Source organism: Helianthus annuus, chromosome 16, assembly GCF_002127325.2.
Source record: "Helianthus annuus cultivar XRQ/B chromosome 16, HanXRQr2.0-SUNRISE, whole genome shotgun sequence".
NCBI lineage: Eukaryota > Viridiplantae > Streptophyta > Magnoliopsida > Asterales > Asteraceae > Helianthus > Helianthus annuus.
The window spans coordinates 16195600-16219809 of record NC_035448.2 but is presented as its reverse complement, the minus strand read 5'-3'; the positions used below and the strand labels follow the sequence as shown (position 1 = coordinate 16219809).

At 41.6% G+C, this 24210-nt stretch overlaps 3 long non-coding RNA genes across 4 annotated transcripts in view; all 3 read right to left on the bottom strand.

Moving 5' to 3' along the window:
- The window catches only part of LOC110915303, a 116592-nt gene extending 93997 nt beyond the window's left edge, over positions 1-22595 (bottom strand). For both annotated transcript variants that reach the window (XR_004884911.1, XR_004884912.1), the window contains exon 1: positions 22496-22595. This is a non-coding gene — a long non-coding RNA (uncharacterized LOC110915303). The remainder of the gene's footprint in view (positions 1-22495) is intronic.
- On the bottom strand, positions 6257-9754 carry LOC118488468. Its single transcript, XR_004884914.1, has 3 exons — positions 7283-9754; positions 7126-7199; positions 6257-7002 (listed from the first exon to the last, which is right to left on the bottom strand). It is a non-coding gene; the product is annotated as an uncharacterized LOC118488468 (long non-coding RNA).
- Positions 9818-22280, bottom strand: LOC118488467. The gene is made up of 5 exons (XR_004884913.1): positions 21915-22280; positions 21759-21801; positions 21625-21674; positions 10601-11041; positions 9818-9903 (listed from the first exon to the last, which is right to left on the bottom strand). It is a non-coding gene; the product is annotated as an uncharacterized LOC118488467 (long non-coding RNA).
- Positions 22596-24210: the final 1615 nt, after the last annotated feature.

Sequence of the window (24210 nt, the reverse complement as noted above, 5' to 3'; positions counted from 1 at the left end):
CCGCAGATAAGACTCACTAGAATAATATGAAGATTTTCCATCAAGGTTTGGATGTCACTCCTGTCTTGAAGGCAAATCTCGTGCTAAACACCGGTAAACAGTGTTTTTAAAGTAACAAGTGTATATTATGTTAGCCTTAGGAAAGGCGTGTAAGTTTAACAGAAACAAGTGCTGCTAGGAAGCAGATATGATAGAATACATAAGTCTTAAACAACAAATAAGAGTCTAGATTCCTAGAACTATAGAATAGGGCAAGTATTCCTACTTATCCTAATTCCCTATAGTTATGGCTCTGATACCAATCTGTCACACCCCAACCGATGGCGGAAACATCGGGTGCGAGCACTAAGCGTTCAGATTGCTCATGAGAAATTCCACAACACTATATGTTTCAATATAGAATTAGATTGATTTCATTGCAAATATCTAAAGAGTACCAACCAAAACAAATCCAGTACAAAAGCATAACAATCATTGTTCAAATGTTAACTAGGTGATGTTTCTAAGCATCTCCTAGCTGAATTCCATGCATCCCAAGCATCCTATCAGCCTGCAACATGTACTAAAATATCAATACAAAGGTATTGGCGAGTATACAAGTTTGATAATAGAATAATAGGTTTAAACAACTCATATCCACAGTGTAAACAATAAAATAGTTTCAGTCGTGCTAGTGTCGCAGTCCACACAGTGATAGCCCAAGTTTCCAATGCGTTAGGTGCCTTTCCCAAAGTTTAGCGGGAGGTTATATGTCTCCTCCTAACAATACCCCAAAGACTAATGGGGATGTGCATTACTCCTATAGCGCTACTATTGTTAAGGCGGAACTACACACTCTGGATTAAACGTCACATAGCACAAAGAGTCAAGAATCAAGAATCACAAGTTTCATGTTCACATAGGATAGAGTATAAGTTTCAAAGATTCAAGTTTAAGTTTCATAGAATACATGTTACACCCCAAAAGTTTAAAGTAAAAAGGGGATCGAGTATACTCACAGTGATTGCTTAACAATGTAAACTGCTATTGGATCAAAGGGAGTTCTTTTTAGAATTAGCCTGATTAGATTATAATAGGATAGGAGTTTAGCAGAATAACGAGATTACGCAAAGTGTCAAGTCAGTCATTGGATCGGATGGCTGTCCGATCGGACAGCTGTCTGATCGGATTGCCAGTCGATCGGGTGGCTATAGAGTAGGGGGGACAGGTGGCTGCCCGATCGGATGGCTGTCTGATCGGGTGGTCACTCGATCCAAGTGTCATGAGTTGATTAGTGTGATGGTTTACTCTGATCGGATGGTTGCTAGCCGTCCGATCGGGTTGCCACTCGATCAAGGCTTCCCAAGTTTCCAAGTTTCAAGGTTGTGTCACTCGATCGGGTAGTTGTCCAATCGGTCGGCTGTCCGATCGGATTGCCGCTCGATCGGGCGATCCTTGTTCTTATTTGCCATTTTGTAAAATCTCTAAGTTTCTAGTTTAACGGTGACGGCACAACATGTACTATGACAACAGTAACTCCTTAGCACACAGCCGTTCTGATTGGGTGGGAATCACCCTTGTCCGATCAGTCGTCCGTTCGCAACAAGTTTATGTCAAAATCCGTCCCATGCTTGTCTTTTCTGGTAATAACTCAGATCTAAGCCGACTTTAGACTATTCATTCAGTCCACAATCCGTTTAGACCCGGGTTCCACCGATTAATGGTGAAAGTTTGAGAAAAAGACGAAGATACTCAAGTTTTATAAGAAAATTCTAGATTTATCTTAGATTTAGGTTAGGTTTAGTGTAAAAACGCATGAATCATCTTCGATCTGAGCTAGATCTTGCTTAGAATGACATCATATGGAAATTTTCGCGTACTCTGGCCAATCCATCTTTTCCGCGTTCCCGATTTTGATTTGTTTTGCAAGTTATATTTAGCGTTGCGTTGCATATGGTTTGGGTAAAAGTATCTTATAATTAGATTACATCATAAACACTAAAGTCTCAAAGTTTCATAGATTCTGCCAGTGACAAGGCTCCAGTCTCTCGTTCAACCAAGAATCAAGTTTCATGAGTCTAAGGAGTCAAGCACCCAATAAGTTTCAAGAGTCAAGAATCATAGTTTCTCAAGCATCAAGAATCAAGAGTCCATGTATCAAGTATCAAGAATCATAAAGAATCTAGTTTCCATAGTATCAAGAATCAAGTGTCTAGATTAAGTATCAAGAGTCAAGTATCTAGATTAAGTATCAAGTCTCATAGTTTAAGTGTCAAGAATCAAGCATAAAGAATCAAGCATCATAGTGTCAAGCATCAAGTATCAACAAGATTCACACCAAAAGTGTCAAAACATCAACTCCATAAAACTACAGGGACCAAAATTGACAACTAATTAGAAGTTCAGGGACTGTTCTTTGCCAAGTGTCTAAAGTTTAGGGACGCTGGGCGTTACACATACAATAACAGTTATCACACTAGCATTCAGGCCGCCCCATTTGAAGCTCTGTGTGGACGAAAGTGTCGGTCCTCGCTATGTTGGGCGGAGACCGGGGATAAACATCTCATTGGTCCGGAATTAGTCCAGGAGACTATGGACAAGATCTTTCAAATACGAGATCGTATCAAGGCGGCTCACGATAGACAAGAAACCTACACTGACAAGCGACCCAAACCATTAGCTTTCGAGGTCAGAGACATGGTATTGTTGAAAGCCTCGCCTGGGAAGGGCGTGGTAAGATATGGTAAATGTGGACAGTTGAATCCACGGTATATTGGGTCTTTCGAAATCTTGGAAAGGATTGGAACCGTAGCTTACAGTTAAAACTACCAGACGGGCTAAGTAGTGTACACGACACGTTCCACGTGTTTAATCTCAAGGAAAATCCTACTCAAGAAACGGTTGTCATCCCAGCGGATAAGATACACATTAACGACAAACTCCAATTTACCGAAGAACCTGTTGAGGTTACGGACTGGAAGGTCCACAAGACACGGATGAGTCGTATAAAACTAGTTAAAGTTCGTTAGAACTCGCGTCATGATCCCGAGTATACGTAGGGATGTGAAGACCATCAAGTCCAAGTACCCACATTTGTTTCAAGCCTCCCTTGCAATCGGTAACAGGACTTGAATTTCGGGACGAAATTCTTTTAATAGGGGGAGAATGTGACAACCGGCAAAAATAATGGTAATTCCGTACAATTTAAACGCTTGATTTAACATTTAACTTCGCTCATTACGATTTAATTATTGCATGATTAGGTCGTGAAAAGTCTAGCAATCATAGGACATGGGTAAATATGTTAACCCATATTAATATAATCACCACGTCGCAAGAAAACTGCAAACTATGTCCTAATACGTTGGCAAAATGCTGAAAATACTATTTACCTGAACACACTATTCATGCCAGCAAGTTCCGAAAACTGTCTGAACGAGCGACGAAGGGCACGAATGCACTTTATAGATGATATACAAGTAAAAATCCCTAATTAGGGACATTAAACACTAAAACATCTTAACTTTCCCGTATACGCCCATAACTACACTTTCTCCGTTTCGTGCCAAATTATAACAAAATAAAATGTCCGTGACACTGAAATCCAGCATTTTAATGTTCGTAGGACTTGTAAATAATATAATACAGCTCAAATAAACTTGGGAATATCAATTGGATATTCGAAACACAAGTTTCCGGTACAACGTCGCAACGACCACAACTTCACCATTTTTGCGCCGACGAGCTAGTAAGCGGTATTTTTACCACTCTAACACCTAAACTAACATCCTAGTGAACTAGTAAGCCACATTTTGGCGTTAGAAACATTGTCGTAACGTTAATGGCACAAGTATTCATTAAACCCCCTAAACCCTTAAACACTTTTATAAACTTTACAACTTACATTTTATATAACTTTTATAAAAAAAAAAACAAATATAAACCTATACCCCCCCCCCCCCAATTCGGTCAAGGTGGGGCCCTCAACAACCTACATGATGAAAAATCATGGTGAATAAGTATGGTTGCAGAATTTGTTGAAAACTTTGAAAGATCTAAAGATTTTAACCATCACCACCATCATTGTATCCTATCATTTACCCATACAACATTTGCAACCAAAATCCTTCTTTCCTTCTCCTCCAATTTTGGCCAAAGAAAACCACAAGAACATCTTCATTTTCACTTCAAAATCACCACATTTTCACCCTAATCAAGCCTTCTTACGACCATCTAAGCATTATTATGACATGGAGCATCATTAGAGCTTTGTTTGGAGCTTAATCTCTTCCTAATCTTCAATCTAAGCTTGTGCAAAGTTTTAAGCCACTTTCTTACCATTTTTAAGCTTGTTATTAAGTATAGATTATGAAAGTACTTGTTGATCATCTTGAAAATCAAGAAAAATCTAACTTAAAACCCTAATCATAACTTAACAACTTACTAAATATGAAGTATTATGTGATTATTATGTGTATTAGTGCTCAATAAGTTGTATGATCATGTTGATTTTGGTTAAAGTAGGTTGTTTAACTTATGGTTTATGATGATCATATTGTATGTTTAGTGTAGTAATCTACATTACTGATGATCTTGCTATATTAGGCCTAAAAATGTGATTTAAACAACTAGAGGTTTAAATCAAGAAAGATCATCACCATTATTTCATGAGCTTTATACATATAAGTTTTAATACTTGAAAGATTAAGGACTTTAACGGACTAAACTTGATGTTTAAGAACTAACTAGTGGGATACTGATGTGTGTAAAATGCAACACATAAATTACATCAAATAAGGCATAAAACTAACCCTTTTTTAGTACTAATGTTGGAAAAAGTGTGTTTTTGTCTTCTTTTTGAATTTACAGGATCAAATAAGCTTAAACGAACAAAAGGAACAAATATACAACCAAAACCAACATAAATACAAAGAAAAGGAAGAAACGTGGCATGCTCGACCCCTCGACAGCATCTCCCAAAGCAAAAACAAGAAGAAAGCTGAACATGGGGTTGTGCCCAGCTCACCACGGGGCGTGATCAGCCCTGGCTAATATCATGTGTAGTGGTAATGCCCCTACCTTTGGGCGTTTTGTGCCATGTGGCAGCCCAGTCAGCAATGGGGCATTATGGGGCGTTTTCTAAGATGGGTGTAGTGGGGATGTGGACATTATGTTAGAAGAGGTGTAATAAAATATAATAAAAAAACCATAAAAAAATTTATTGGCCAAACAAAAAGGAGATAACTGTCATTGGCCAACCCAATTCTTCTCTGGCGTGGAATTAACAAAGCTCAAGCCCAATTTTGGCCAAAAAAACGCCCACAGGGGCGGAAGTCCGGCATGGAGGGGCGTTCTTCAACCAAAAAACACCCAAATTCTAACTATTATGCATGGTCTAAATGTGCCTCCTCTGTCTAGATAGTTATATTGGTCGACACAACACACGTTTATGTAGTTGTATAATATAAGATTATAGACCATAATCGCTCGTTTTACATAAACAAACTTGCAAAATTGTACCAACAGAAAATTATATATAACTAAATAAAAGAAGCAAAAAATGCTAGAAAGAAATGATGATGTTTTATTTATTTGTCCCGCGCACTACGGAAAGAACGCGCCAGGAGTTTAGTTATTGGTTTGGTCTATTACAATACCGTATCGGTAAAACCATGTATTTTGATTTTTGGAGTCAAAACTCCTCAAGATCAGGAGCAAAAAGACTTGAGATAATGGAACTCTAGTCAATCTATCATCAATAACTTGACATAAAAAACACATAGTATAATTATAAACAGCAAACATCTTCACCCCAAGTATTGAAGTAAAAACAAATAATAAGAAATTGAGAAAAAACAAGAATAAAGATAGAATCTAAGTCACTACACTAATAAACATTTTTATGTTTACCTTGTTAGTCATGTTTTCTTGTCAAGTTCATACTTTACCTTGCTCCCCTTGCTAATTTCAATCACTTGCAAAATTGCAAAAAAAAAAAAAAAAAAAAAAAAAAAGACAGGATTCATGATAAATTCTTTATAATACACACACAATCCCTTTGTATACCTACATAAACACATGGTCCCATATGCAAGGATGGTGATTTCTAAAGGTTGCATTTAAACATACACGAATTAATGGGTTATTTTAGGTTATTTCTAACAGATCAAACTCAAACTGATAAAATTAAAGCAAAATAGCTGAAAGAGAAAGTGGTCATAGCAGGTCTAATGGTTCAAAAGGGTCAAAAATTACTCAAAGCTTAAAGCTTATTCTGATGTATAAAGCTTTCTTAATTATTTTAATCAGCATATCAGATTATTATAAGGGGTAAATACAAAGCTTATTCTAATCAGGCCACCATCATTATCCCATAGGAAGACCATAACGTCTCTGTCACCTCTGTTGCGCCCAAGCTCGTAGCCAGAGTAATTGCAAGGCACTGAAACAGAAGCCAAACATCCTTGACGTTACCAATGTAAACAAAAATAGAACCATGCAACTGACAGCCTTACCGAAGTATTCGTCGAAACCCTAGTCTTGACCAGAATCTGATTTGTCGCCAATCAATTCATCACCTTTGCCGAAATTACAATTTTTACAAATCAGTTCATTAAATCAGACACGACTTTAAGTTTTTGCCTCTTTATGGCTTCGTCTTAGTTATAAAATAGAATGGGGAAAAAACTTATAGCGGGTCAACCCAATCCAACCCATTTTGAGCCACAAAGAGTTCTCAAACCCTCGAGCTTGACAACATCTACAGAGATGAGAGAACCAACGGAGTTACCATACCTTCTTCTTAAGAGTTGTTCAGGGTCTTCTTCTGCCTCTTGTCCAAAATCAATCAAAAGCAAAATAGAAGAAGCAATCAGCCCAATACAGCCAGACATCCAAATTAAAACAAAATAGAAGCACAATTGATGCATAAATCGAATGTCTGGGAGTATGTAACTTCCAAGGAAATCGAGAAAAGCTTCCCATATACTCATGACGTTCCACAACATAACCCAATTCATGAATCTGTTGCAACATCATAAACTTAAATACAAGCATGATATATAAAAATCATAACATAACCCAATTCATGAATTTGTTTTAACAAATGAAGTTCCATAATTGTTCATAAGTCAAATTTTCAATTACCATTACGAATTAATAGATTCAAACTTCTCCAGTATTATTGCCAGTGAATTTGATTTCCCTCGCTCCATCTTCATCTACAACGAAACAACCAAAGATAGCCTAGAAATTGATGATAAATCTGAGAAATATTTTAGCATAAAATAAAAATTAAACCTACCTGTATCTTTTTTCCCACAGATTGCAACCACACAAAGAGTAAGAAATCGTGAGCGACCATTCCAGGAATTCAAAGATCCAGAGAGGAAACTATGGTGGGTTGCTCGATCTCTCTCTGTCTCTTGATGAAGCAGTGAATGTGAAAGGGGTAGATGTAGGGGTTTCCATTATGAATTCATTTAAAGGAATATGAAAGAGGGGGCGGAGCAGGATAGGATATGAGGATGTCGATTGGGTTTCTTGAGGGCAGGGCTGGAAAGGATTTTGAGTGTGTGAGTATAGGGTGTAGGTGTAATTTACTGTTATACCCTTATAGTGTCTTAAAATTTTACACTCATTTCAATTTTACCCTCACAAACAAGTATTCATTGGTTGTAAATATCGCTTTAAGTGTTGGACACGATGTAAAATTACATGCTTGTACACCACATTTGCTTTATATATAGTTATATAGATAAGCTTGGTTTTTAAATAAAACAAGTGATCTAAAAAATGGTTATAAAAATTACACTCAAAAAGTCTTAACTTTTTAAGACATAAATGCCTTGAAACTTTTAGGAAATTTAATGTATAAAAGCTCATGAAGTATGGAAGTAAATTGTAGTATTTGTTACTTGAAAATGTATTTTCAAGAGATTAGTAAATTGATGATGATTGGAAATTGAAAAATTGTTTTAAACGCATTTTGAACGTGGGAAAACACCATAGTTTAGGGGAAACTATGGCGAAATTTTCTAAAAATCTAATCACGATTAAATTAAGATTAGCGGGGTGATTAAGAGGGTTAAACGTGATTAGTAACCTTAATTATCATTAAGGAATTTTAACGAAAAGGGTTAAGCCCTAATCACCCAAGAGTTTTTATAAACTCACACATATATTTTTACTAAATAAATAGGTAAAAATAATAGGTGTATGTTTATATAATTGTGGTAAAAATTATATAGTTTGTATACTTTATTTGGTGTATAACATTTGTATAATATGTGTATGTATTAGTGCTAGGAATACATACTAAAATATTATGTACAATACACATGAAGAATATACACTTACACCATAACCAAAAACTTCACGAACATTTCCAAGTATGACGACAGTCGCGAACCTTCGCAAACACTTAAAACACACACTTATGAGATATCATAAAACAAGACGCAGACACCGGACGACGAACATCGGACGACACTTTTCATAACCATATATGTGTCGACAAAATAACAATGTATGTTTCATCGAAGAAACGGAAGTGTCGGCACCACGAGAAGTTACTACGACATTTGGACAACTTCGACACAAAAGTTACATATTAACCGATTACGACGACAAGTCTAAAAATAAAATATTTCTGGACACGTAATTTATATATACTAACGACAATGAAAACCGGAAAGTTTAATATGTAAACGACACGAAGGATAATTATACAAGTTACTAGAATGTTTAATTAAGTAATCTATACTTAGTAAAGGTTACAAAAAATTCAAGAACACAAAACTTGGGCTTAAATAATAAATATTGGGCTAGGCCCAATCTCCTAAATACATGGGCATGTCCCATTACAATAAACACTTATGAAAAAGCCCATTTATAATAAAGAATTTGGGCTAGGCCCAAATACAATAAGAATATGGGCTAGGCCCAATAACTTAAAGGCATGGGCTAGGCCCAATGACATAAATACTTGGTTTAAGCCCAATAACACAATGATGTGGGCTAGGCCCAAAGAAAATACATGTGTATATATATATAGTGGGAAACTCGCGCGTTGCGACGGAGTCGATAATTTACATCATTATACTCGTCTATTAGATTATAAATTGTTCCGCTTTATGTTAGGTTATGAATGACAATCACAACATCGATAACTAAATGTCAACATATATAATACAATAACCAATACATTGTGGATTAATAATAAATAATGACAATAATTAAGATTAGTTTCTCGAGTGATGTTTATAACTTGGTAGAACTTTATGTGACATCAATATTCAATGCATCTTTACGTGATAGTATAACTTAGTTTAGTACATAAAAAATAGAGCAATACCAATATTTGTAAAAAAAAATTATAACTAAAAGTGAGACATGTATAGTTTCCACTTTTCACAAAATTTGCATTTTTGTCAAAAGATAAAACATAGCTCATCAAAATTTAGCATTTAGCAACCATTATTAACTATAGAATTGAATCACCTTTTAACAAACTACTGAAACCAAAGTGTTGCCCCTGCAGAAATTCAAATAGACTCAAAAGGACTTCTCCCAAGATATCATCCCTAGTATTCCGTAGCCTACATGTTGAAGAATCATTATCATAGTTGCCCAAAAAATGAAAGCTAGCCCGCCACCAATCAGTGGCACACACTAGAGTTGGTGTCAACACTGACAGTGGCTCAAATCCGGGCTGAAAACTTAACTGTGTGATACTAACAAACTAACCGAAAAAATAAGAAAAACTAATGTACATACTTACATACTACATACCATTGTGGCACCCACGACAAATGCTAGTGCACGCTTCCACGTTATGTTTTTTTTTTTTTTTTGAAAAGTACGCTTCCACGTTATGTTGATACCAAACTTCCTAGGGTATTGGAAAACCTCAAAGATCCATATCTGGAAAGTGACAAAAAAAGTAAAATATAATTATGTAAAAAAATTTAAACAAAGCAACATAACCTCAAAGGCCAAAATACCCCCACTTAGAGAATAATTAAGTGGCTTAAAACTCCCAGACCAGAATCCAAATTAGTACAGCTTTTGGATAATCATGTCACCTATAACATTGTTTTTAAGTTTTTTTATGCTAGCATACCCTTTCATGAAAAATTACTCCAGTTGCAACAAGATCAAGTGAGTAGCATCATCCCTAAGTTAGTAAAGACTAAAGTTGCAAACAACAGCTACTTGTGACTTCTCTTCCTTACCCAATAAAGGTTTCATCCTGGTGTGTGCCTGGTTTAAGGGGTTTAGGAATAGTGAAACGGGCTTGAAAGTGATAAATCACATTTTTTGTTGAATTCAATCCACTATCACACATTAGAGCATTCGTGTCATGATGTACAAAAATTAAAATAGAATTAGCAAATGCACATGTTAAAGGGGTCATGTTCGCGGCTGAACCCGAACACAGCACGAACCAGAATTTCGTGGCCACTTGCATATCTAGATAAGATAAGGTGCAGTCCACTTGTTCAACTAACATTATATTATTATATTATCTTTTCTAACAGATTAAAAACAAGTGGTTAAACATTAGCATACCTTAATATACCATGTTTATGAGTTTTTTTTAAACAAATTACATGTTTACCTTCATAATTAGGGTCATCGGTTCCATTTGGAGACCAAAAAGGCCAGTTCAAAGAATCTGGTGCTTCAAGTTTCAAATAATCTGCGTCGGAAAATTTATAATCTTTTATATTCAGGCCTCGAGAAGAAAATGCTGCTACCGTTAGTAATTAGATATGAAGTATATGTTCCAAACCGTCCCAATGCTTCCAGATGCCTTAAAGCTCTTTGCCAAAAAGTGTTTTAGCACACCCAAACCAAACCCATTCCAAAAGTTGCCTGATTTAACCGTGTAGCATCTGATGCAGCAGAGAACCTTGTTGTCTATTAAAAAATGTAACAGTTCAGGTACAGAAACATGTTTAAGAAATTCACAAACATAAAATGTGACCGAGACAGCCACCACGCCCGAACCCATGATCGCCATGTCCACCACGCCTGCCTTCATTTCTAGCTTCTCTTACTGCTCAAAATAGAACCAAAAAAATAAATTTTAAATTTACGCAAGAAATGAAATCAGCTTGACAAGCTAGATCCTATATCATAATATCGACACATAGAACTGAACAAACTACAAAATGTGATAACCGAAGCGACAATTCGAGAAACATGAAATGACAATCAAAGGAATTCACATGCATTACGAGAACATCATCCATTTAACTTAATGTACTCTTTTTCTTTTTTCACATGAAGCTACAATTAAGAACCGCCAATGAATGATCTTATAGTGGCCAGTGACGACGGGCCAGTGGGGAAGCCCACTTTACCCGCTTTGGGCCTTTCTCTTTAGGAAGCCCAACCACTCAAATACCCACTAAGTAAATTACCCTTGCTTACCAAGGTTCCTTCTTCGTGTGAGCGGGAAAACAGCTAAGAGATAACAGGCTCATTAAATGCCTGATAAGAGAAGCATCCGGTCACCATCATCGTACTTATCCGGCTATGCATTAATGAAGAAAGGCATCGCACCGTTGGGGGTCAGACACGTGTCTGACCTTCCCAAGGTATCACAGTTACCGTTAGATAACATGAGGGACATTTCTCTTTGAGATAGGGGCATGCCATTATATAAGGGAGAGAAAGGATAAGGCAAAGGCAGGTATAATCTCCGGCCAACTTCTCATTTACTACTCTCATTTATTCCCTCTCATTAACTCCGACCAACATTCCTCGTATTTACTACACATAACACATTAATTAGATTCACACCAAGATAGGAATTCTCCGGTGAATATCTTCATCGGAAAACACTCCTTTCCTCATCCGGCAAGTTTACTTATTCTCACGCCGGAGCTTGGTCACGGATCCCCCTCCCGGGGTCCCCCGTGGCGAGGCTAACGGTTTATTCTTTTGTAGCAAGCAAGGACAGGAGCTCTCAACGTCAGCGAAGATCCAGCCAACGTCACCCGGAGGTTGGGTATTCGACATTGGCGCCATCCGTGGGACCCTAGCCTGACCGGTGTTCCCACATTAACATTCGACGTTCAGAGAGCAACTGACCCTTCCGAAAACAGCATGGCAACCCCACATAGTTCGCGTGTCACCCAGACGACACAAAATGATTTGGATAAGGTCACTGTGGAGGATATTACCCACGAAGAGGGTAACGAGAATCTGGTAGAAAACCTGGAAGAAACGGAGCATGTCACTCATGGCTTTGTGGCCATGCACAGGGAGAAGATAACCAAGTATCTTGACGACTTGAAGAGACAAGAAAAGTTGGACAGCCTCAGTGCCAGACTCTCTTTTGACACACCCTCTAATCAAGAAGGAACGAACCCCCAGAATAAGAGCAGCAATGGGGACCAGCTGGAAACATTCATGACCTCCCTGAGGCAGATGTCTTCCGAGGAGAGAGAGGACTTGATCACCGGGCAAAAACACAAAGAAAAGGAGAAAGACGACTCAGGTAACGTTGGTTTGGACCAACTATACCTGCCACGAGACTTGGCCGAGGTCTCAAAGTTCACAAGGAGAATATCAGAGGCACCCATGCCTCCCAAGACAAAGCTGCCCCCAGGCTTCGATCGCTACCACGGAACGAGAGATCCGGAAGATCATCTGCATGCCTTCCGAGGGGCGGGGCAGCTGGGAAGGTGGTCCATGCCAGTATGGTGCCACATGTTTGTACAAACCTTAACGGAAGGAGCCCGGCTGTGGTTTGATAGTCTCCCTCCGGGGAGCATAGACAGCTATGAAGAGTTAAGTGAAAAATTCCTTAGGAATTTTGGCCAGCAAAGGAAGGTGGTCAAAAATCCCAACGAAATCCTCCACATCAGGCAGAGGGACAATGATAGACCAGTACATGGAAAGGTTTGTCAAAGAAGCATGATCATCAAGGATGTCCCGGAGGTCATGAAAATCAGTAGTTTCATAAATGGGCTGAAGCATGCACATCTGTGTGAAAAGCTCGGAGAGGAGTTCCCACCTTCCTTCGACAATCTTATGGACAGGGTCAGGGCTTTCGTCCGGGGAAAGGATACGGTCAGCAAGGCTAAGGAAACGGACACCACACCCCGAAGAGTCACCCCAACAGCAAGACTCCCCCTACAGACCCCGAGGGAGAGCCCCCCCCTACTCCGACAGCTTCACCCCTCTCGTCAAAACTCCAAGTGAGATACTGGCGACGGAGAGGGTGAAGAATTCTTTCCCAAGGCCACCCCCCATAAAGCCAGGACCTAAAGCACAGCCGAACGAATACTGTGAGTTTCATAAGGGCTTTGGGCACAAAACCGATGATTGCATGTACCTCAAGAGGGAAATAGAGGCTGCGGTGAAAACGGGAAGACTGGCCCATCTGGTCAAGGAGATCAAGGAAGGGGGAGGGGATCGTAAGGGAAGAGATGCAAGAGAGCCTGGGAGGGCAGATGTTGATATGATAAGGAGGAGAAATGAATTTGATGTTACCCGAAGTGTTAAAGCCTGGATCCTAGGCTCTCCGAATTGCATGAAAACTCCCATCCTTATGCCGTACTTAGAAGAAAGCGAAGTACAACGACTTCCGCTGAATATCTCAGCTGTGATAGCTGGACACAAAGTGTCTAGAATACATGTGGATGGAGGGTCAGGCGTCAAGGTGATATACGAACATTGCTTCCTCAGATTTGACAGAGATATAAGAGATAGACTGGAGGAAGACTCTATCCCATTGGTGGGATTCAACAACAGCGTGTCACACCCCCTGGGAAAGATCAGGCTCCCATTCACAGTTGGTGTAGGGGACAGGGTCCGGACGATCAATTTAACCTTCACTGTAGTCAGGGCACCCTCCAAGTACAACGCGATTTTGGGAAGACCTGGGATTGGGGATCTATAAGCACAAGCGTCTACTCCTCACGGGGCTTTGGTATTCCAAACACCAAAAGGCCTTGCATGGGTTAAGTCAGCCTACGAAGTGGTCTCTTCAGTATCCAAAGGGGAGGAACCCGGGAAAACCCCAGGGAAGAAGGTGGAAGAATGGGTCCTCTGCGATAAGTTCCCAGAGCAGACAGTCAGGGTGGGGAGCCACCTAAGTGACAAGTGCAAGAGTGCCCTGAAGGAGTTGCTCCTCCATAACTTAGACGTGTTTGCATTCCAACACGGTGACATGACAGGAATTCCCAGAAGCCTGACAGAGCACCGGCTCAACACCTTCACATGGGCGAAACCAGTGAAACAAAAGAAGCGGAGCATGGGACCAAACAAAATAAGGGCTGCTTGTGAAGAGACCCGCAAACTGCTCAGGGCGGGGATAGTCAGGGAAGTCAAATACCCATCCTGGGTTGCCAACCCAGTCATGGTTCAGAAAAAAGATGGGGGGTGGAGGATGTGCATCGATTTCCAAGACCTAAACAAAGCATGCCCCAAGGACTGCTACCCCCTCCCGGAGATTGACACCCAGGTGGACTCCCTTTCCCAGTACCCGCTGAAGTGCTTCCTAGATGCCTATAAGGGATACCACCAAATACAGATGTCAATAGAAGATGAAGAAAAGACTGCTTTCATCACCGATGAGGGGACATTTTGCTATACCAAGATGCCCTTTGGTCTCAAAAACGCGGGGGCGACATACCAAAGGTTTATGAACACCTTGTTTAGGGAACAAAGGGGAAGGAATTTAGAAGTGTATGTTGACGACATTGTCATCAAGAGTCTGACAGAAGCAGCCATGATAGACGGCATAGCTGAAACTCTCAACACAATGCAGGATGTAAACATGAAGCTGAACCCCGGGAAGTGCTGTTTCGGGGTAGAGGAAGGAAATTTCCTGGGGGTGGTGGTAACTAAAGGAGGGATAAAAGCAAACCCAGAAAAGACCCAGGCTGTGGCTGAAATGCGCTCTCCCAGGTCCCTGAAGGACATCCAGCAGTTAAACGGAAGGCTGATTGCACTAAATCGCTTCTTATCAAAAGTAGCTAACAAAACACTCCCTTTCATGAAAGTGTTAAAAGACTGCCTCCAGACCAGCAAATTCAACTGGACCACCGAGGCCGAAGCCGCCTTTCAAGAAATGAAAACCTACATCTGCAAGCTCCCGACGTTAGCCACCCCGGTGCCCGGAGACCCACTGCTCCTTTACCTATCTGCCTCTAAGACGACCATAAGCGCGGTCATGATGGTGGAACGGGAGGGGAAACAGATTCCCATATATTTCATCAGTAGAACACTTAAGGGGCCCGAGGAACGGTATATGCCTTTAGAGAAACTTGCGTTGGCCCTGGTTTTTGCATCTCGGAGACTCAGAAGGTACTTCCAAGGGCATAAGGTCACCCTAGTAACTGATCAACCCCTCCAGAAAGTGCTTAGAAAACCGGAACAGTCAGGACGACTGGCTAAATGGGCCGTAGAATTGGGAGAACATTCTCTGGAGTTCAAGCCCAGGACAGCCATGAAGGGACAAATACTGGCTGACTTCCTAGCAGAAGTCCCCGAGGACGAAGAAAGGGAACTACTAAAGTGGGAAGCTTTGGAGGAAGAAAAAAGAAAAGGGAAGACGAGGCTGTCTGGAAGTTGTTCACTGATGGAGCATCTAGTGAAGAGGGGAATGGTGCAGGCATCACATTAGTAAGCCCCGAGGGGGTTGAGCTGACATATGCCATAAGGTTGGACTTCGAAAACACCAACAATACCGCCGAGTATGAAGCCCTCTTAGCAGGGATGAGGTTGGCACAAAAGATGAAGGCAAAACACGTGGAGGCTAGTACCGATTCACAGTTGGTAGTAAAACAGTACCAGGGGGAATATGAAGCCAAGGATAGCATCATGGCTCGGTATGTGGCGAAAGTTAAGGAGACAGCTAAGGCATTCGGAACCTTCAAACTGGAATATATCCCTCGAGTGAGGAACCGGAAGTCTGATGCACTCAGCAAGTTAGCTTCAGTAGCATTCGACCACCTCGCGAAGGAGGTCAAAGTAGAGGTCCTGACATCCCCATCCCTTGACATAACGGAAGTGGCCACAATCGAATTAAACTTGGAGATGGAAGTCTTCTTTCGTTTCTCGACAGTGAAGTAAAACCAAGATCATGAGCTTATGGATGACCCCAATCATTAAATTCCTCCTGGATGGGACTTTACCCGAGGGGGAATGGGCGGCCAGAAAGATAAGAGTCAAAGCTCTACAATATGAACTGATTGGAGGGGAGCTATACCGAAGGTCGTACCTGGGTCCGTCCCTAAAGTGCATAGATATGGAAGAGGCCGAATATGTCGTCAGGGAAATGCACGAGGGGATCTGTGGAATGCACTCAGGACCAAGAACGGTTGTGAGAAGGGCAATGAACGCAGGGTTCTACTGGCCGCGAATGTTCGAGACGGCATCTGAATAGATCAAGAAGTGTGATAACTGCCAAGTACACGCACCAATGACCCATCAGCACAAACACCCTATGGTCCCGGTCTCAACATCTTGGCCATTCCAGAAATGGGCCATTGACATAATCGGGCCTTTTCCGGAAGGCCCAGGAGGGGTCAAATACGTGGTGGTGGCCATTGATTATTTCACTAAGTGGATCGAAGCGAAACCCCTGGCAAAGATCACTGGAGATCAGATGAGACGGTTCGTGCTGGATAACATCATGTGCAGATATGGGGTCCCGAAGGAACTGGTAAGTGACAACGGGGTGCAATTCGCCGGAAGACCCTTCAAGCCATGGTGCGAACAGATGAGGATTCAACAAGTGTTCACCTCTGTTACCCATGCCCAGAGTAACGGGTTGGTAGAAAGAGCCAACCAAAGCATAATCAAAGGAATGAAGGGCAGGCTTGGGAGGAAACAGAAGGGTTGGCTGGAAGAACTTCCATTTGTGTTATGGGCATACCGAACCACCCCCAAAAGTTGCAATGGGGAGACCCCATTCAGCCTTACCTACGGGACAGAGGCCATGATCCCTGCAGAGATCGGATCCCAAACTGCCTAGATGAAGCTGAGGGATGAGGAGAACGAGCAGGATCTAAGGACAAACCTGAACTTATTGGAAGAAAGAAGAGAGATAGCAGCGGTAAAGGAAGCTCACTACAAAAAACTCCTGGCAAGTTACTACAACACCCGGATGAAGAAGCTCAACCTCGTCCCAGGGGACCTGGTTCTTAGAGCCAATGAGGCTAGTCTGCAGGAAAACACCGGAAAATTGGGCCCCAACTGGGAAGGCCCATACAGAGTCACATGGGCAAACGGGAAGGGAACATGCAAGTTGGAGACATTAGAAGGAAAAGAGGTCCCCAGGACCTGGAACCTCATGCAGCTCAGGAAGTATTACATGTAAGGGGCATACCCCCAGGGGAAAACGGCCAAGAGCCACTTTTGTTGTAGGAAAACTATGTGTACGGGGATTTTTCCCCCAGAAAGTAAACCTTTTTGTAAACAGTCTATGAAGGGAAGTATAAATCCCCCGAAGATTAAATGAAAGACGGACGAAAACGTCCCATTTTGAAAACTATGGGTAACCATACCTGGGCAGACGTGCCTATGAACACCCTTTAAATCTAAAACTAGAACAAGCGAACACACGTGTATGAGGCATTCAAGACATGCCCAAAGCCCGGCCGTGGGGCTAATAAAGGTCTAGCTAACCTAAGACGGACAAAAGCAAGTCAAAAAACATAATACCGCATTATAAACTTGTCCACCGATTGGCCTCGAACAGACAATCACAGTTTAACGAAGCAAACAATAAAAAACAAATAATGCAAACACACTCGTATATAGAAAACTACGAAGGGGAACCTGCTTTATTTAATACAAAATATACATACAAAAAGAAGCCCCAATAACTTGGGCAAAAACTAAACAATATACAAAATTACAAACACAACGAGACAAAGTGAAGATATAGCTCCTCACTAAAGCAGCTTGAAAGTCTCCAGGGAATCACCAAGCTAGCCTCCGATAAAAGCCCCTGCAAAACAAAACAAACAAGACAAGGAACAGGCAACAAGCAAAGGAGGAGCTATACATAACCATAGGCCATACGATTAGCGGTCAAGGTGGTCCCCAACACAAAGGACCATCCAAAACAAAGTCAAGCAAAACATACAAGTATCCCAAAGTAAGTTAGAGTTATTACAACCATATCGAAGTTTGTCAAGTGTTCAGAATTCACTGGGGATCACCCCCGGAAAGGGACGGCGGAGACGAAGGACCAGTGGAGGAGAACAGGGCCTTCAGTTCATCAATTAAAATCAAGGGATGCTCAAGGATCTTGGCAAGGACGGCCGGGGTTTTACGCCCAAACTCCTCGTTCAGCTTGGACAACCTCTTCTTCGCTTTGGAATTATAAAGAGGAGTCTCTTTTCTGCCCAGGCCTTGGGCAGAATAAGCATAACCGTCCTTCAATCCCGCCTGATAGCCAACATCCCTATAGGCCCTATAAACCTCCTCCAGACCGCTTTTAAAGTCTTCTGATTGAGCAACAGCAGTAAGGAAAGCCCCAAAACCTTCAGTAATCAACCAGTGCTTCTCCCCCGCCAACCGTTGATTATCATCTGAAGTTATCCCATAATCTGCATACATAGTGTTAAGCTGCTCCTGGGAAACGGAGCCAACTTCCTTCACATGCTTCAGCTCAGCAGCAAGCCCCTCCCTCTCCACGATCAACGACGCCATCTCCTGCTCCCAAGCCCGCTCCTTCCTCTCAAGCATAGCCCAAGCTCCCTAGACAAAGGATCAGTGAATACGGCTGTATGTATATATAAAAAAGGGGGGGAAGGAGAAGACTATGCACCTTCTCCTCCTGTAACCTCCTCTCAGCATCAACCACCTGGCCTCTAAGCCCGGCAACAACCAACTGGGAAGCTTTAAGCTCAGCCTTGAGTCCCTCGTTTGCTTTCCTTAAATCATCAATCCTTTGCAGCATCCCAGCACCCCTAAAGAAGCTTTCACATAAAGACATGCTATATTGATCTTCAAAGAGATCATCCCTCAAGGCAGAATTTACAAATTTATGTGAGGGAGGGACAGCATGACTCAGAAAGTCCCGGGCAGCTTCAGGAGTCCCTATGACGGAAGAACTAGTTACCTTCCATTTGGGAGCATAAGTGCAAGGGAGGGCATCAGCAAACAAAGGGGCAAGGGGAGATCGACAAGCAAGGCCTTCCTGAAAAGTAGGTTTGCTAGTCCCAGTAGCATGTAAAGGAGAAAGTTCATAGGCCGAGGAAAAGCGAGCTACCCCCACCTCAGAGGCTTTGTCCCGGATACGGGAAGGAGAATGACCTGTTGGAATTTCTATAGGCTCCCGGGAGCTCCCCTAAGAAGAAAGGAAAAAGGACAATCAGAAATAACACAGAAAGAAAGAAGAAGATGAGGGGTAACTTACCAGTAACGGAGCACTCACCAAGCTTGAGGACTTTAAATGCTTGGACAAGGAACCTTTGACCCCGGCAGGAGGAAGGTCAGAGGCAGCCTTGGAAGAAGGAGGAAGTTTCTGACCACTAGCACTCCGAAGCCTCTGGCGAATGTTGCGAGGTGCAGGAGCCGGATGAGGACTGACAGACTTCCTCTTACGAACCAGCTGTATCTCCACTTCTTCATCGTCGCTCTGACCGGAGGGATGAACAGGAGGAAGGTCGGGAGAACTTTCCTCCCCACCAGAAGGATCCTCCTCAGATCCACCCAGGGCAACAGAACCTCCTGCCTGGACGGATCCCCCCACAACCTGTGCCTCCGCATTCAACCGGGGATCAACCTCGTCATCAACCACATATTTCACATCCTTAGAATCACCTTGAAGAAGCCGCCACAAAGTTATCTCTGCACAAGGCACCAAAGATGACTACGGGTCCCCAAAAGCATAAAAGAAAAAAGGAAATGATTATAAGAAACAAACCCGGAACAAAAAAGTACCTTTCTTGCCAAAGAAGGCTCTTGGACGAACTGGGTAGGAAGGGCTCAAACCACCCATAGCAAGCATCCCCTCAGAGAAAGTAAAAGCCCTTGTTGGATTATCACACATTCTTTTCCACTGGACAGTCTCGCTTGCAGAAAGGGTAGGGACAACATCCTCAATAACGGCGTCAAGATCCTTTGGCACAGGGGACTCTGGTAACATAGCCGCAGAAACAAATATGAACCTACACTTCCAGTCCTTTGGAGTTGTAGCAAGGCCTCGAAACACTGTTTTGACATTTAGCAAAGGTGAACCAGTCACCATCAGAAATCAGCCGGTAAAACATACAGAACAGAGGGACAGAGGGTTCCCCCGAGATAGCGGCACAGGACAGTTCAAAATGAACTACCCTCATGAACCCCAAGGGGTGAATTTGTGAGAAATGCACACCAAAATGACGAAGCAAGAAAATCTTGAAGGCAGAAAGAGGGTATCGGACCCCACAAGAAGAGAAGGCAAGAGTATAAATGGGTATCCTATCCGGCGTGCATTCCGCCGATTCGTTGGGGCCAGGCAAAGAAGGGGAAAACCGATCCGGTATGTTATACGCCTCGATAAAAGACTTCAGGTCCTTCGCCATTAAAACGGACCTTATCGACGACCGGCCACCACGACTCATGGTGTGAAGAAATGGTGAATGGGGAAAGTGAGTACAGAGAAAAGAAAGGAAGATGGGGGATTTAGATGTGAAGACGGATGAAATGAAAAGGGGGGATATTTAAAAGGGGTGACCGCTGACATGCAAGTAACTGTCACATCAGCGGTCTCTTCAAAATTCAAAAAGAAGGCACTTGCTACAAGGGAATTAATTCCCGCCCCAGCAGAATCGGCGATGCCATGATTAGCAAAACTGCAACTGATCAAGAGTGGGCCCACCAAAAAAGAAACCGTCTCTCTTAGGCGGTTGTGATTCAGCCCCGGATCATGAGCCTCGGGTCTCAGAACCAGGGACTAAAGATGACTTGACGACGGGCCAGTGGGGAAGCCCACTTTACCCGCTTTGGGCCTTTCTCTTTAGGAAGCCCAACCACTCAAATACCCACTAAGTAAATTACCCTTGCTTACCAAGGTTCCTTCTTCGTGTGAGCGGGAAAACAGCTAAGAGATAACAGGCTCATTAAATGCCTGATAAGAGAAGCATCCGGTCACCATCATCGTACTTATCCGGCTATGCATTAATGAAGAAAGGCATTGCACCGTTGGGGGTCAGACACGTGTCTGACCTTCCCAAGGTATCACAGTTACCGTTAGATAACATGAGGGACATTTCTCTTTGAGATAGGGGCATGCCATTATATAAGGGAGAGAAAGGATAAGGCAAAGGCAGGTATAATCTTTGGCCAACTTCTCATTTACTACTCTCATTTATTCCCTCTCATTAACTCCGACCAACATTCCTTGTATTTACTACACATAACACATTAATTAGATTCACACCAAGATAGGAATTCTCCGGTGAATATCTTCATCGGAAAACACTCCTTTCCTCATCCGGCAAGTTTACTTATTCTCACGCCGGAGCTTGGTTACGGATCCCCCTCCCGGGGTCCCCCGTGGCGAGGCTAACGGTTTATTCTTTTGTAGTAAGCAAGGACAGGAGCTCTCAACGTCAGCGAAGATCCAGCCAACGTCACCCGGAGGTTGGGTATTCGACAGCCAGCAGACAAACAAAATGATCTTACAGTACTCGTGGAGATAAACCAGTCCTTTCGCAGTTCCTAGCCCACATCACCTTCAGAAAGCAAGCATTATCAGAAAAAAATATAGTTATTAATATATCAACATGAAACAAAAGGTCCAGTGAAGAAAGTCTTACCAATTAAAACAATATTCTCTTTCGCGACGGATTACATATAAACCTAGTGGGATATCACAATAAAACAATTAGTTTGTTCGACTGTTTCTGAGTTTCTCTAACCTGTTGCAATCTCGAATCTCCATATAAAGAAGATGACCGGAATCAATTAATTACCGTTGAAGAAGATGATGCAGCGTCTGCGTCTGTTTGTCTTCCCGGTATGCCGTTGCCAGTTGTTGCCCTAACCTATACGACGCCTTTACCTATGTAGCGGCCTTCATGACCTTTCAATGTTCTTCATAATGTAAACAAACAATCTCATAAACTCATCTACCAAACTCAAGAAAATAAAGAGTTTAAAACCCAATATTACATATATACATACTGTTCTTTGCTTTTCGCATTATTGTTGTATCTAAAGGCTAGGCTCCAAATCTTCAATTTTCATCTACCATTCTACCAAATCGTAGGTTGCCGGAACCTACTGGAGTTCTCACCGGAGTGTGACCTAAAGCCTAGCTTGGCCAAAAAAAATAACATAAGTTACAGATCTTTATTAACACGTATTGATTTACTGAAAAATCGAATGTAGATATAGGGTTTTACCGGGTTCATCGAACAAGAATGATTTTCGTCGGATCTTGGTCGCCTGAAAGTGTAAACATAAACATAATATTTCTCCATTTTCTCCTTTGATTAAACTGTAAACATAAACAAAAATCAAACTTATCTTCCAAAAATTATAAATTTTTAACCTGGCTATAATCAAGGAACCCTAATCGTTCCCTACTATGATGTGGTTCTTTAAATTAAAGGAAATCAACTTCTGATAAGAAACCATCTGTTTCGTCATCATCCACCACTATCAGTTAGCGTATGCAAACAGGTTCCACATATGCACATTTATCAAAAATCAGCAACTAAGCATGCATGCGATAACAATGTAAGCAAGTAATCATCCTAGTCTTCCCTAGACTATCTCACCCAGTCTCTTAGACCGAACTCCCTAGTCTCTTAGACTAACTCCCTGGTCTCTAAGACCAACTCCCTGGTCTCTAAGACCAACTCCCTGGTCTCTAAGACCAACTTCCCCAGTCTCTAGGACTAAATCCCTGGTCTCTAAGACCAACCTCCCAGTCTCTAAGACTTAATCCCTGGTCTCTAAGACCAACCTCCCAGTCTCTAAGACTAAATTTTCCCCCAGTCTCTAAGACTGAACCTCCTCAATCTCTAAGATTGAACCCCTCAGTCTCTAAGACTGAACCTCCCCAGCCTCTAAGGCTGAACCTCCCTCAATCTCTAAGATTGAATCCCTCAGTCTCTAAGACTGAATTATAAACATATATTTTGGAATGTGTATTTGTGCCTTTTGTTTGTAAAAATGTTTGTTCCCTGGATCTGGGCGTTTTGTGTATGCAATGAAAACATGTTTGTAAAAGCGTTTTCGTGAGAGCCCTATTGATCGTAGTCTAGACTCGAGAATGAATCCTAGTTCGCTACGATCGAAGCTCTGATACCAAGCTGTCACACCCTGACTTTTGCGGAAGCGTGATTATGGGGTGACTTACTTGTTATCATTGCATTCAACCATATCAAACAATCTAAATGATAATACCAAAGATTTGTCATCCATAAATGAGTATAAAACATAACAACATTGTCTAAAACGTAGACTTCAAAATTTAAGTTTTACAAACCAGATGAATTGTGTAAAAGTTTGCTAAGGACTCGTCAAAGATAATAGTTGTAATCCAAGTTTGGAAGACGTGTCTCGTCCAGGATTAAGACACACTGGCCAAACCCAAAAACCATGGATGACATCTTTATACTTAACATGACTTCAAATTCCAACGCCCGCCAGATCCATACTTAATTTCCTGAAATACATGTAGTTTGGAAAACATCAACAAAAGTTGAGCGAGTTCATGTGTATGTGAGTCTGTATAAATCGTTAATGTGTGTCTGTATAGATTATGAAATATGTCTGTATAAATGTATGTCCTTGGTATGTAGCAATAAGGAAAAACAGATCAATTAATGTGTAGCTAATACATTAATAAGTGATATGGCCTAGGAAGCACTCAAACCTGTAACGCGTACTTCATACCGGTCCTTCCGGCGGAACGACATAGTCACCACATGCAACCACACGCTGACCCATGTGTGGGGCTCGCAACACCCAATAGATCTATCACTCATGCCTCTCGGTCCTTATACAAGGATTAATGGTCTTACGATAATAGCCTATCCATTCACGTGATCTAACAGTAAGTTCCTTAGCTAATCATACCATGTATAAAAATGTATGTAAATGTCTGTAAATGTCTGTAAAAGTCTGTAAATGTCTGTAAAAGTCTGTAAATGTCTGTAAATGTCTGTAAAAGTCTGTAAATGTCTGTAATAATTGTAACATGTATTTCACCCCTGAAGTATAAAACCGAAAACGGTTAAGAGAAAAGGGGGACATGAA